General features: G+C 46.1%; 6 non-coding genes across 6 annotated transcripts; all 6 read left to right on the top strand.

Annotated features, from left to right (window-relative positions):
• The first annotated feature begins 224 nt into the window (after positions 1 to 224).
• LOC130308728 (U2 spliceosomal RNA) lies at positions 225 to 415 on the top strand. The gene has a single exon (XR_008857666.1). It is a non-coding gene; the product is annotated as a U2 spliceosomal RNA (small nuclear RNA).
• A 2,095-nt stretch (positions 416 to 2,510) lies between these two features.
• On the top strand, positions 2,511 to 2,701 carry LOC130308729 (U2 spliceosomal RNA). The gene has a single exon (XR_008857667.1). It is a non-coding gene; the product is annotated as a U2 spliceosomal RNA (small nuclear RNA).
• A 2,095-nt stretch (positions 2,702 to 4,796) lies between these two features.
• Positions 4,797 to 4,987, top strand: LOC130308730 (U2 spliceosomal RNA). Its single transcript, XR_008857668.1, has one exon. It is a non-coding gene; the product is annotated as a U2 spliceosomal RNA (small nuclear RNA).
• Positions 4,988 to 7,083: 2,096 nt separating this feature from the next.
• LOC130308753 (U2 spliceosomal RNA) lies at positions 7,084 to 7,273 on the top strand. Its single transcript, XR_008857691.1, has one exon. It is a non-coding gene; the product is annotated as a U2 spliceosomal RNA (small nuclear RNA).
• A 2,090-nt stretch (positions 7,274 to 9,363) lies between these two features.
• LOC130308731 (U2 spliceosomal RNA) lies at positions 9,364 to 9,554 on the top strand. Its single transcript, XR_008857669.1, has one exon. It is a non-coding gene; the product is annotated as a U2 spliceosomal RNA (small nuclear RNA).
• A 2,103-nt stretch (positions 9,555 to 11,657) lies between these two features.
• Positions 11,658 to 11,849, top strand: LOC130308752 (U2 spliceosomal RNA). Its single transcript, XR_008857690.1, has one exon. It is a non-coding gene; the product is annotated as a U2 spliceosomal RNA (small nuclear RNA).
• Positions 11,850 to 13,597: the final 1,748 nt, after the last annotated feature.

Consider the following 13,597-nt stretch of genomic DNA (forward strand, 5'->3'; position numbering starts at 1 on the left):
ATCCGGGTTATGGATTGCATTTAAAAAGGCCCCGTGGGAGTGCAATGGGCCCCTGTCTTGCTGCTTAGCAATAATGGTATGGGTTTAGGTTCTGCTGTGTGTACTGGTGGTTGACTGCCCCCCAGCCCAGAGTGTGCATGGAAAATTGTCTGGCAGCCTCCCTGACAGCAAGCAGTGATAGTGCCCATGAAGGGGACCTTGTTGGGCCCGCCCCTTTCACGGTTATCGCTTCTCGGCCTTTTGGCTAAGATCAAGTGTAGTATCTGTTCTTATCAGTTTAATATCTGATACGTCCCCTATCTGGGGACCATATATTAAATGGATTTTTGAGAACGGGGGCCGATTTCGAAGCTTGCTTCCGTCGCCCTATGCATTGACCCGATATGGCAGTATCTTCGGGTACAGTGCACCACCCCCTTACAGGGTTAAAAAGAAAGATTCCTACTTTCATTGCTACCTGCTTGCTGGCTAGCCAGCTAGCCAGCCCTGTGGGCCTTGCTGCTGCTGCAGCCAAAAAACAAAAGGTGGTGCTGCTGCTGCTTCTGCTGCTTCTGCTTCTGCTTGTGTCTGGCCCCTGTTGGAGCGTCCAGGCACAGGACTTCTGCTGCTGCTGACTAAATGGCCTCCTTAATTGGATCATTTGAGTAGCCAGCACACCTGTGCAGGTAGGGCATGACATGATAGGCAGCTGCCTTGATAGCGGGTGGGTGCTGAATGTTCCTAATTGACAAAATAAGATTAATGCTTATGAAGAAATATAAAATCTCATCCCTTCCCCAATATCGCGCCACACCCCTACCCCTTAATTCCCTGGTTGAACGTGATGGACATATGTCTTTTTTCGACCGTACTAACTATGTAACTATGTAACATAACATGGGGGGGGGGGGGGGGTCTCCTGGCTGTTCACACAGGTGTGTCATTGCTGTACATTGACCATGCATTGCTTCTGTGGTATTGCAAAGGCAAAGACAAATGCTTCCAGCCATCCATTGCACTAATGGATTGGTCATCAGCTGGCTGTCTATGTCCCGCATCAATATAGACCAAAGTACAGAGGGTTAGGCTATGCTATTGTGCACCTACCTGATGCATCAGAAGGTGCGAGGCCCTTGCTAAATTCTGTGCACAGACTTTGAGATCTATGCTTTAGACTGTATCTAAACCTGCTCCAACATGGACTGACATTCTGGCCTACTTTCAGCCGATGCGACTTGTCTGTCGCTGAACAGTCGCTTTTTATGTATTCAGCACCTATGTATAATGTTGTAAAAATGCTCTAGAAGCTAAAGTCGCAGAAATGTCACACATATTTGGCCTGCAACTTTCTGTGCGACAAATTCAGACAGGAAAAATCAGTATAAATCCTTAGAAAATTATCCCCCAGTGTCTCCATCTGCTGGCGGTATTGAATAAGCATTGCTGCACTGATGGGGTATGCATTAGACGAAAAAAAAGAAGAAAAAGAAGAATAATACGCCCAGAAAAGAGGCGAAAAGGAGAAAAACGTAAAAAAACGTGAAAAAAAAGTAAGAGGAAGAGAAGGGAAAAAAAGGTGGAAATGGGTTTAAAAGTGATTTCCGGAGAAATATATATATATATATATATATATATATATATATATATATATATATATATGCGCACACACACATATAGATATAAACGTATTCTCCGTTGAGATATTGCAGCCGCTGCTGTGTCCAGGCCCAGGAGCCTTAGCACTGTGCTGTGATGTCACTCAATACCACTGACATCACTAGGTGTAAACAACATCTCTCCTTTGCTGTGTATGTGACTATGGAGCTGTTTGGTGATGTCGTCTATTACGGCCTTCATAGAAGCAACAGGAGATTGTTGCATCCATCTTGAACCCTCAGAACTACAGTGCTATGATGTCACTCACTTCCACAGGCCTTGCAGAGTGTAAACAACAACAACCCAGCTTTGTTGTGTATGTAACCAAAGGGATTTGTGATGTCACCTAGAACCTTCACAGCAGCGACAGCTTTATGAGGAGCATCAGCACTGCTCTGCCTGAGCAGAACCATCACCGCCATAGGTTGTCAAATAACCCGGATTTAACCCACACAGGTAAGTCCAATGGGGTGCAGGCATGTCCTCTATGCTTACAGCTTCCCGTGGGTGTTGGTTTGATACCGTTTGGGGACAGCCAAGGAGGCATCTGCAGGCAACAAAGGTAGGTGTGTGCTTGTGTGTGTGTTTCCTATGCAGATCCTAAGCCCAGTGTCACATGCAAGTAGGAGGAGTAAGAAGGGTTCCTGGCAAATCCGGGTTATGGATTGCATTTAAAAAGGCCCCGTGGGAGTGCAATGGGCCCCTGTCTTGCTGCTTAGCAATAATGGTATGGGTTTAGGTTCTGCTGTGTGTACTGGTGGTTGACTGCCCCCCAGCCCAGAGTGTGCATGGAAAATTGTCTGGCAGCCTCCCTGACAGCAAGCAGTGATAGTGCCCATGAAGGGGACCTTGTTGGGCCCGCCCCTTTCACGGTTATCGCTTCTCGGCCTTTTGGCTAAGATCAAGTGTAGTATCTGTTCTTATCAGTTTAATATCTGATACGTCCCCTATCTGGGGACCATATATTAAATGGATTTTTGAGAACGGGGGCCGATTTCGAAGCTTGCTTCCGTCGCCCTATGCATTGACCCGATATGGCAGTATCTTCGGGTACAGTGCACCACCCCCTTACAGGGTTAAAAAGAAAGATTCCTACTTTCATTGCTACCTGCTTGCTGGCTAGCCAGCTAGCCAGCCCTGTGGGCCTTGCTGCTGCTGCAGCCAAAAAACAAAAGGTGGTGCTGCTGCTGCTTCTGCTGCTTCTGCTTCTGCTTGTGTCTGGCCCCTGTTGGAGCGTCCAGGCACAGGACTTCTGCTGCTGCTGACTAAATGGCCTCCTTAATTGGATCATTTGAGTAGCCAGCACACCTGTGCAGGTAGGGCATGACATGATAGGCAGCTGCCTTGATAGCGGGTGGGTGCTGAATGTTCCTAATTGACAAAATAAGATTAATGCTTATGAAGAAATATAAAATCTCATCCCTTCCCCAATATCGCGCCACACCCCTACCCCTTAATTCCCTGGTTGAACGTGATGGACATATGTCTTTTTTCGACCGTACTAACTATGTAACTATGTAACATAACATGGGGGGGGGGGGGGGTCTCCTGGCTGTTCACACAGGTGTGTCATTGCTGTACATTGACCATGCATTGCTTCTGTGGTATTGCAAAGGCAAAGACAAATGCTTCCAGCCATCCATTGCACTAATGGATTGGTCATCAGCTGGCTGTCTATGTCCCGCATCAATATAGACCAAAGTACAGAGGGTTAGGCTATGCTATTGTGCACCTACCTGATGCATCAGAAGGTGCGAGGCCCTTGCTAAATTCTGTGCACAGACTTTGAGATCTATGCTTTAGACTGTATCTAAACCTGCTCCAACATGGACTGACATTCTGGCCTACTTTCAGCCGATGCGACTTGTCTGTCGCTGAACAGTCGCTTTTTATGTATTCAGCACCTATGTATAATGTTGTAAAAATGCTCTAGAAGCTAAAGTCGCAGAAATGTCACACATATTTGGCCTGCAACTTTCTGTGCGACAAATTCAGACAGGAAAAATCAGTATAAATCCTTAGAAAATTATCCCCCAGTGTCTCCATCTGCTGGCGGTATTGAATAAGCATTGCTGCACTGATGGGGTATGCATTAGACGAAAAAAAAGAAGAAAAAGAAGAATAATACGCCCAGAAAAGAGGCGAAAAGGAGAAAAACGTAAAAAAACGTGAAAAAAAAGTAAGAGGAAGAGAAGGGAAAAAAAGGTGGAAATGGGTTTAAAAGTGATTTCGGCGGAGAATATATATATATATATATATATATATATATATATATATATATATATATATGCGCACACACACATATAGATATAAACGTATTCTCCGTTGAGATATTGCAGCCGCTGCTGTGTCCAGGCCCAGGAGCCTTAGCACTGTGCTGTGATGTCACTCAATACCACTGACATCACTAGGTGTAAACAACATCTCTCCTTTGCTGTGTATGTGACTATGGAGCTGTTTGGTGATGTCGTCTATTACGGCCTTCATAGAAGCAACAGGAGATTGTTGCATCCATCTTGAACCCTCAGAACTACAGTGCTATGATGTCACTCACTTCCACAGGCCTTGCAGAGTGTAAACAACAACAACCCAGCTTTGTTGTGTATGTAACCAAAGGGATTTGTGATGTCACCTAGAACCTTCACAGCAGCGACAGCTTTATGAGGAGCATCAGCACTGCTCTGCCTGAGCAGAACCATCACCGCCATAGGTTGTCAAATAACCCGGATTTAACCCACACAGGTAAGTCCAATGGGGTGCAGGCATGTCCTCTATGCTTACAGCTTCCCGTGGGTGTTGGTTTGATACCGTTTGGGGACAGCCAAGGAGGCATCTGCAGGCAACAAAGGTAGGTGTGTGCTTGTGTGTGTGTTTCCTATGCAGATCCTAAGCCCAGTGTCACATGCAAGTAGGAGGAGTAAGAAGGGTTCCTGGCAAATCCGGGTTATGGATTGCATTTAAAAAGGCCCCGTGGGAGTGCAATGGGCCCCTGTCTTGCTGCTTAGCAATAATGGTATGGGTTTAGGTTCTGCTGTGTGTACTGGTGGTTGACTGCCCCCCAGCCCAGAGTGTGCATGGAAAATTGTCTGGCAGCCTCCCTGACAGCAAGCAGTGATAGTGCCCATGAAGGGGACCTTGTTGGGCCCGCCCCTTTCACGGTTATCGCTTCTCGGCCTTTTGGCTAAGATCAAGTGTAGTATCTGTTCTTATCAGTTTAATATCTGATACGTCCCCTATCTGGGGACCATATATTAAATGGATTTTTGAGAACGGGGGCCGATTTCGAAGCTTGCTTCCGTCGCCCTATGCATTGACCCGATATGGCAGTATCTTCGGGTACAGTGCACCACCCCCTTACAGGGTTAAAAAGAAAGATTCCTACTTTCATTGCTACCTGCTTGCTGGCTAGCCAGCTAGCCAGCCCTGTGGGCCTTGCTGCTGCTGCAGCCAAAAAACAAAAGGTGGTGTGCTGCTGCTGCTTCTGCTGCTTCTGCTTCTGCTTGTGTCTGGCCCCTGTTGGAGCGTCCAGGCACAGGACTTCTGCTGCTGCTGACTAAATGGCCTCCTTAATTGGATCATTTGAGTAGCCAGCACACCTGTGCAGGTAGGGCATGACATGATAGGCAGCTGCCTTGATAGCGGGTGGGTGCTGAATGTTCCTAATTGACAAAATAAGATTAATGCTTATGAAGAAATATAAAATCTCATCCCTTCCCCAATATCGCGCCACACCCCTACCCCTTAATTCCCTGGTTGAACGTGATGGACATATGTCTTTTTTCGACCGTACTAACTATGTAACTATGTAACATAACATGGGGGGGGGGGGGGTCTCCTGGCTGTTCACACAGGTGTGTCATTGCTGTACATTGACCATGCATTGCTTCTGTGGTATTGCAAAGGCAAAGACAAATGCTTCCAGCCATCCATTGCACTAATGGATTGGTCATCAGCTGGCTGTCTATGTCCCGCATCAATATAGACCAAAGTACAGAGGGTTAGGCTATGCTATTGTGCACCTACCTGATGCATCAGAAGGTGCGAGGCCCTTGCTAAATTCTGTGCACAGACTTTGAGATCTATGCTTTAGACTGTATCTAAACCTGCTCCAACATGGACTGACATTCTGGCCTACTTTCAGCCGATGCGACTTGTCTGTCGCTGAACAGTCGCTTTTTATGTATTCAGCACCTATGTATAATGTTGTAAAAATGCTCTAGAAGCTAAAGTCGCAGAAATGTCACACATATTTGGCCTGCAACTTTCTGTGCGACAAATTCAGACAGGAAAAATCAGTATAAATCCTTAGAAAATTATCCCCCAGTGTCTCCATCTGCTGGCGGTATTGAATAAGCATTGCTGCACTGATGGGGTATGCATTAGACGAAAAAAAAGAAGAAAAAGAAGAATAATACGCCCAGAAAAGAGGCGAAAAGGAGAAAAACGTAAAAAAACGTGAAAAAAAAGTAAGAGGAAGAGAAGGGAAAAAAAGGTGGAAATGGGTTTAAAAGTGATTTCGGCGGAGAATATATATATATATATATATATATATATATATATATATATATATATATATGCGCACACACACATATAGATATAAACGTATTCTCCGTTGAGATATTGCAGCCGCTGCTGTGTCCAGGCCCAGGAGCCTTAGCACTGTGCTGTGATGTCACTCAATACCACTGACATCACTAGGTGTAAACAACATCTCTCCTTTGCTGTGTATGTGACTATGGAGCTGTTTGGTGATGTCGTCTATTACGGCCTTCATAGAAGCAACAGGAGATTGTTGCATCCATCTTGAACCCTCAGAACTACAGTGCTATGATGTCACTCACTTCCACAGGCCTTGCAGAGTGTAAACAACAACAACCCAGCTTTGTTGTGTATGTAACCAAAGGGATTTGTGATGTCACCTAGAACCTTCACAGCAGCGACAGCTTTATGAGGAGCATCAGCACTGCTCTGCCTGAGCAGAACCATCACCGCCATAGGTTGTCAAATAACCCGGATTTAACCCACACAGGTAAGTCCAATGGGGTGCAGGCATGTCCTCTATGCTTACAGCTTCCCGTGGGTGTTGGTTTGATACCGTTTGGGGACAGCCAAGGAGGCATCTGCAGGCAACAAAGGTAGGTGTGTGCTTGTGTGTGTGTTTCCTATGCAGATCCTAAGCCCAGTGTCACATGCAAGTAGGAGGAGTAAGAAGGGTTCCTGGCAAATCCGGGTTATGGATTGCATTTAAAAAGGCCCCGTGGGAGTGCAATGGGCCCCTGTCTTGCTGCTTAGCAATAATGGTATGGGTTTAGGTTCTGCTGTGTGTACTGGTGGTTGACTGCCCCCCAGCCCAGAGTGTGCATGGAAAATTGTCTGGCAGCCTCCCTGACAGCAAGCAGTGATAGTGCCCATGAAGGGGACCTTGTTGGGCCCGCCCCTTTCACGGTTATCGCTTCTCGGCCTTTTGGCTAAGATCAAGTGTAGTATCTGTTCTTATCAGTTTAATATCTGATACGTCCCCTATCTGGGGACCATATATTAATGGATTTTTGAGAACGGGGGCCGATTTCGAAGCTTGCTTCCGTCGCCCTATGCATTGACCCGATATGGCAGTATCTTCGGGTACAGTGCACCACCCCCTTACAGGGTTAAAAAGAAAGATTCCTACTTTCATTGCTACCTGCTTGCTGGCTAGCCAGCTAGCCAGCCCTGTGGGCCTTGCTGCTGCTGCAGCCAAAAAACAAAAGGTGGTGCTGCTGCTGCTTCTGCTGCTTCTGCTTCTGCTTGTGTCTGGCCCCTGTTGGAGCGTCCAGGCACAGGACTTCTGCTGCTGCTGACTAAATGGCCTCCTTAATTGGATCATTTGAGTAGCCAGCACACCTGTGCAGGTAGGGCATGACATGATAGGCAGCTGCCTTGATAGCGGGTGGGTGCTGAATGTTCCTAATTGACAAAATAAGATTAATGCTTATGAAGAAATATAAAATCTCATCCCTTCCCCAATATCGCGCCACACCCCTACCCCTTAATTCCCTGGTTGAACGTGATGGACATATGTCTTTTTTCGACCGTACTAACTATGTAACTATGTAACATAACATGGGGGGGGGGGGGGTCTCCTGGCTGTTCACACAGGTGTGTCATTGCTGTACATTGACCATGCATTGCTTCTGTGGTATTGCAAAGGCAAAGACAAATGCTTCCAGCCATCCATTGCACTAATGGATTGGTCATCAGCTGGCTGTCTATGTCCCGCATCAATATAGACCAAAGTACAGAGGGTTAGGCTATGCTATTGTGCACCTACCTGATGCATCAGAAGGTGCGAGGCCCTTGCTAAATTCTGTGCACAGACTTTGAGATCTATGCTTTAGACTGTATCTAAACCTGCTCCAACATGGACTGACATTCTGGCCTACTTTCAGCCGATGCGACTTGTCTGTCGCTGAACAGTCGCTTTTTATGTATTCAGCACCTATGTATAATGTTGTAAAAATGCTCTAGAAGCTAAAGTCGCAGAAATGTCACACATATTTGGCCTGCAACTTTCTGTGCGACAAATTCAGACAGGAAAAATCAGTATAAATCCTTAGAAAATTATCCCCCAGTGTCTCCATCTGCTGGCGGTATTGAATAAGCATTGCTGCACTGATGGGGTATGCATTAGACGAAAAAAAAGAAGAAAAAGAAGAATAATACGCCCAGAAAAGAGGCGAAAAGGAGAAAAACGTAAAAAAACGTGAAAAAAAAGTAAGAGGAAGAGAAGGGAAAAAAAGGTGGAAATGGGTTTAAAAGTGATTTCGGCGGAGAAATATATATATATATATATATATATATATATATATATATATATATGCGCACACACACATATAGATATAAACGTATTCTCCGTTGAGATATTGCAGCCGCTGCTGTGTCCAGGCCCAGGAGCCTTAGCACTGTGCTGTGATGTCACTCAATACCACTGACATCACTAGGTGTAAACAACATCTCTCCTTTGCTGTGTATGTGACTATGGAGCTGTTTGGTGATGTTGTCTATTACGGCCTTCATAGAAGCAACAGGAGATTGTTGCATCCATCTTGAACCCTCAGAACTACAGTGCTATGATGTCACTCACTTCCACAGGCCTTGCAGAGTGTAAACAACAACAACCCAGCTTTGTTGTGTATGTAACCAAAGGGATTTGTGATGTCACCTAGAACCTTCACAGCAGCGACAGCTTTATGAGGAGCATCAGCACTGCTCTGCCTGAGCAGAACCATCACCGCCATAGGTTGTCAAATAACCCGGATTTAACCCACACAGGTAAGTCCAATGGGGTGCAGGCATGTCCTCTATGCTTACAGCTTCCCGTGGGTGTTGGTTTGATACCGTTTGGGGACAGCCAAGGAGGCATCTGCAGGCAACAAAGGTAGGTGTGTGCTTGTGTGTGTGTTTCCTATGCAGATCCTAAGCCCAGTGTCACATGCAAGTAGGAGGAGTAAGAAGGGTTCCTGGCAAATCCGGGTTATGGATTGCATTTAAAAAGGCCCCGTGGGAGTGCAATGGGCCCCCTGTCTTGCTGCTTAGCAATAATGGTATGGGTTTAGGTTCTGCTGTGTGTACTGGTGGTTGACTGCCCCCCAGCCCAGAGTGTGCATGGAAAATTGTCTGGCAGCCTCCCTGACAGCAAGCAGTGATAGTGCCCATGAAGGGGACCTTGTTGGGCCCGCCCCTTTCACGGTTATCGCTTCTCGGCCTTTTGGCTAAGATCAAGTGTAGTATCTGTTCTTATCAGTTTAATATCTGATACGTCCCCTATCTGGGGACCATATATTAAATGGATTTTTGAGAACGGGGGCCGATTTCGAAGCTTGCTTCCGTCGCCCTATGCATTGACCCGATATGGCAGTATCTTCGGGTACAGTGCACCACCCCCTTACAGGGTTAAAAAGAAAGATTCCTACTTTCATTGCTACCTGCTTGCTGGCTAGCCAGCTAGCCAGCCCTGTGGGCCTTGCTGCTGCTGCAGCCAAAAAACAAAAGGTGGTGCTGCTGCTGCTTCTGCTGCTTCTGCTTCTGCTTGTGTCTGGCCCCTGTTGGAGCGTCCAGGCACAGGACTTCTGCTGCTGCTGACTAAATGGCCTCCTTAATTGGATCATTTGAGTAGCCAGCACACCTGTGCAGGTAGGGCATGACATGATAGGCAGCTGCCTTGATAGCGGGTGGGTGCTGAATGTTCCTAATTGACAAAATAAGATTAATGCTTATGAAGAAATATAAAATCTCATCCCTTCCCCAATATCGCGCCACACCCCCTACCCCTTAATTCCCTGGTTGAACGTGATGGACATATGTCTTTTTTCGACCGTACTAACTATGTAACTATGTAACATAACATGGGGGGGGGGGGGGGGGGGGGGTCTCCTGGCTGTTCACACAGGTGTGTCATTGCTGTACATTGACCATGCATTGCTTCTGTGGTATTGCAAAGGCAAAGACAAATGCTTCCAGCCATCCATTGCACTAATGGATTGGTCATCAGCTGGCTGTCTATGTCCCGCATCAATATAGACCAAAGTACAGAGGGTTAGGCTATGCTATTGTGCACCTACCTGATGCATCAGAAGGTGCGAGGCCTTGCTAAATTCTGTGCACAGACTTTGAGATCTATGCTTTAGACTGTATCTAAACCTGCTCCAACATGGACTGACATTCTGGCCTACTTTCAGCCGATGCGACTTGTCTGTCGCTGAACAGTCGCTTTTTATGTATTCAGCACCTATGTATAATGTTGTAAAAATGCTCTAGAAGCTAAAGTCGCAGAAATGTCACACATATTTGGCCTGCAACTTTCTGTGCGACAAATTCAGACAGGAAAAATCAGTATAAATCCTTAGAAAATTATCCCCCAGTGTCTCCATCTGCTGGCGGTATTGAATAAGCATTGCTGCACTGATGGGGTATGCATTAGACGAAAAAAAAGAAGAAAAAGAAGAATAATACGCCCAGAAAAGAGGCGAAAAGGAGAAAAACGTAAAAAAACGTGAAAAAAAAGTAAGAGGAAGAGAAGGGGAAAAAAAGGTGGAAATGGGTTTAAAAGTGATTTCGGCGGAGAAATATATATATATATATATATATATATATATATATATATATATATATATGCGCACACACACATATAGATATAAACGTATTCTCCGTTGAGATATTGCAGCCGCTGCTGTGTCCAGGCCCAGGAGCCTTAGCACTGTGCTGTGATGTCACTCAATACCACTGACATCACTAGGTGTAAACAACATCTCTCCTTTGCTGTGTATGTGACTATGGAGCTGTTTGGTGATGTCGTCTATTACGGCCTTCATAGAAGCAACAGGAGATTGTTGCATCCATCTTGAACCCTCAGAACTACAGTGCTATGATGTCACTCACTTCCACAGGCCTTGCAGAGTGTAAACAACAACAACCCAGCTTTGTTGTGTATGTAACCAAAGGGATTTGTGATGTCACCTAGAACCTTCACAGCAGCGACAGCTTTATGAGGAGCATCAGCACTGCTCTGCCTGAGCAGAACCATCACCGCCATAGGTTGTCAAATAACCCGGATTTAACCCACACAGGTAAGTCCAATGGGGTGCAGGCATGTCCTCTATGCTTACAGCTTCCCGTGGGTGTTGGTTTGATACCGTTTGGGGGACAGCCAAGGAGGCATCTGCAGGCAACAAAGGTAGGTGTGTGCTTGTGTGTGTGTTTCCTATGCAGATCCTAAGCCCAGTGTCACATGCAAGTAGGAGGAGTAAGAAGGGTTCCTGGCAAATCCGGGTTATGGATTGCATTTAAAAAGGCCCCGTGGGAGTGCAATGGGCCCCTGTCTTGCTGCTTAGCAATAATGGTATGGGTTTAGGTTCTGCTGTGTGTACTGGTGGTTGACTGCCCCCCAGCCCAGAGTGTGCATGGAAAATTGTCTGGCAGCCTCCCTGACAGCAAGCAGTGATAGTGCCCATGAAGGGGACCTTGTTGGGCCCGCCCCTTTCACGGTTATCGCTTCTCGGGCCTTTTGGCTAAGATCAAGTGTAGTATCTGTTCTTATCAGTTTAATATCTGATACGTCCCCTATCTGGGGACCATATATTAAATGGATTTTTGAGAACGGGGGCCGATTTCGAAGCTTGCTTCCGTCGCCCTATGCATTGACCCGATATGGCAGTATCTTCGGGTACAGTGCACCACCCCCTTACAGGGTTAAAAAGAAAGATTCCTACTTTCATTGCTACCTGCTTGCTGGCTAGCCAGCTAGCCAGCCCTGTGGGCCTTGCTGCTGCTGCAGCCAAAAAACAAAAGGTGGTGCTGCTGCTGCTTCTGCTGCTTCTGCTTCTGCTTGTGTCTGGCCCCTGTTGGAGCGTCCAGGCACAGGACTTCTGCTGCTGCTGACTAAATGGCCTCCTTAATTGGATCATTTGAGTAGCCAGCACACCTGTGCAGGTAGGGCATGACATGATAGGCAGCTGCCTTGATAGCGGGTGGGTGCTGAATGTTCCTAATTGACAAAATAAGATTAATGCTTATGAAGAAATATAAAATCTCATCCCTTCCCCAATATCGCGCCACACCCCTACCCCCTTAATTCCCTGGTTGAACGTGATGGACATATGTCTTTTTTCGACCGTACTAACTATGTAACTATGTAACATAACATGGGGGGGGGGGGGGGGTCTCCTGGCTGTTCACACAGGTGTGTCATTGCTGTACATTGACCATGCATTGCTTCTGTGGTATTGCAAAGGCAAAGACAAATGCTTCCAGCCATCCATTGCACTAATGGATTGGTCATCAGCTGGCTGTCTATGTCCCGCATCAATATAGACCAAAGTACAGAGGGTTAGGCTATGCTATTGTGCACCTACCTGATGCATCAGAAGGTGCGAGGCCCTTGCTAAATTCTGTGCACAGACTTTGAGATCTATGCTTTAGACTGTATCTAAACCTGCTCCAACATGGACTGACATTCTGGCCTACTTTCAGCCGATGCGACTTGTCTGTCGCTGAACAGTCGCTTTTTATGTATTCAGCACCTATGTATAATGTTGTAAAAATGCTCTAGAAGCTAAAGTCGCAGAAATGTCACACATATTTGGCCTGCAACTTTCTGTGCGACAAATTCAGACAGGAAAAATCAGTATAAATCCTTAGAAAATTATCCCCAGTGTCTCCATCTGCTGGCGGTATTGAATAAGCATTGCTGCACTGATGGGGTATGCATTAGACGAAAAAAAAGAAGAAAAAGAAGAATAATACGCCCAGAAAAGAGGCGAAAAGGAGAAAAACGTAAAAAAACGTGAAAAAAAAGTAAGAGGAAGAGAAGGGAAAAAAAGGTGGAAATGGGTTTAAAAGTGATTTCGGCGGAGAAATATATATATATATATATATATATATATATATATATATATATATATGCGCACACACACATATAGATATAAACGTATTCTCCGTTGAGATATTGCAGCCGCTGCTGTGTCCAGGCCAGGAGCCTTAGCACTGTGCTGTGATGTCACTCAATACCACTGACATCACTAGGTGTAAACAACATCTCTCCTTTGCTGTGTATGTGACTATGGAGCTGTTTGGTGATGTCGTCTATTACGGCCTTCATAGAAGCAACAGGAGATTGTTGCATCCATCTTGAACCCTCAGAACTACAGTGCTATGATGTCACTCACTTCCACAGGCCTTGCAGAGTGTAAACAACAACAACCCAGCTTTGTTGTGTATGTAACCAAAGGGATTTGTGATGTCACCTAGAACCTTCACAGCAGCGACAGCTTTATGAGGAGCATCAGCACTGCTCTGCCTGAGCAGAACCATCACCGCCATAGGTTGTCAAATAACCCGGATTTAACCCACACAGGTAAGTCCAATGGGGTGCAGGCATGTCCTCTATGCTTACAGCTTCCCGTGGGTGTTGGTTTGATACCGTTTGGGG

The sequence above is a fragment of the Hyla sarda genome, unplaced genomic scaffold, assembly GCF_029499605.1.
Source record: "Hyla sarda isolate aHylSar1 unplaced genomic scaffold, aHylSar1.hap1 scaffold_1493, whole genome shotgun sequence".
In the NCBI taxonomy this organism is placed as follows: Eukaryota; Metazoa; Chordata; class Amphibia; order Anura; family Hylidae; genus Hyla; species Hyla sarda.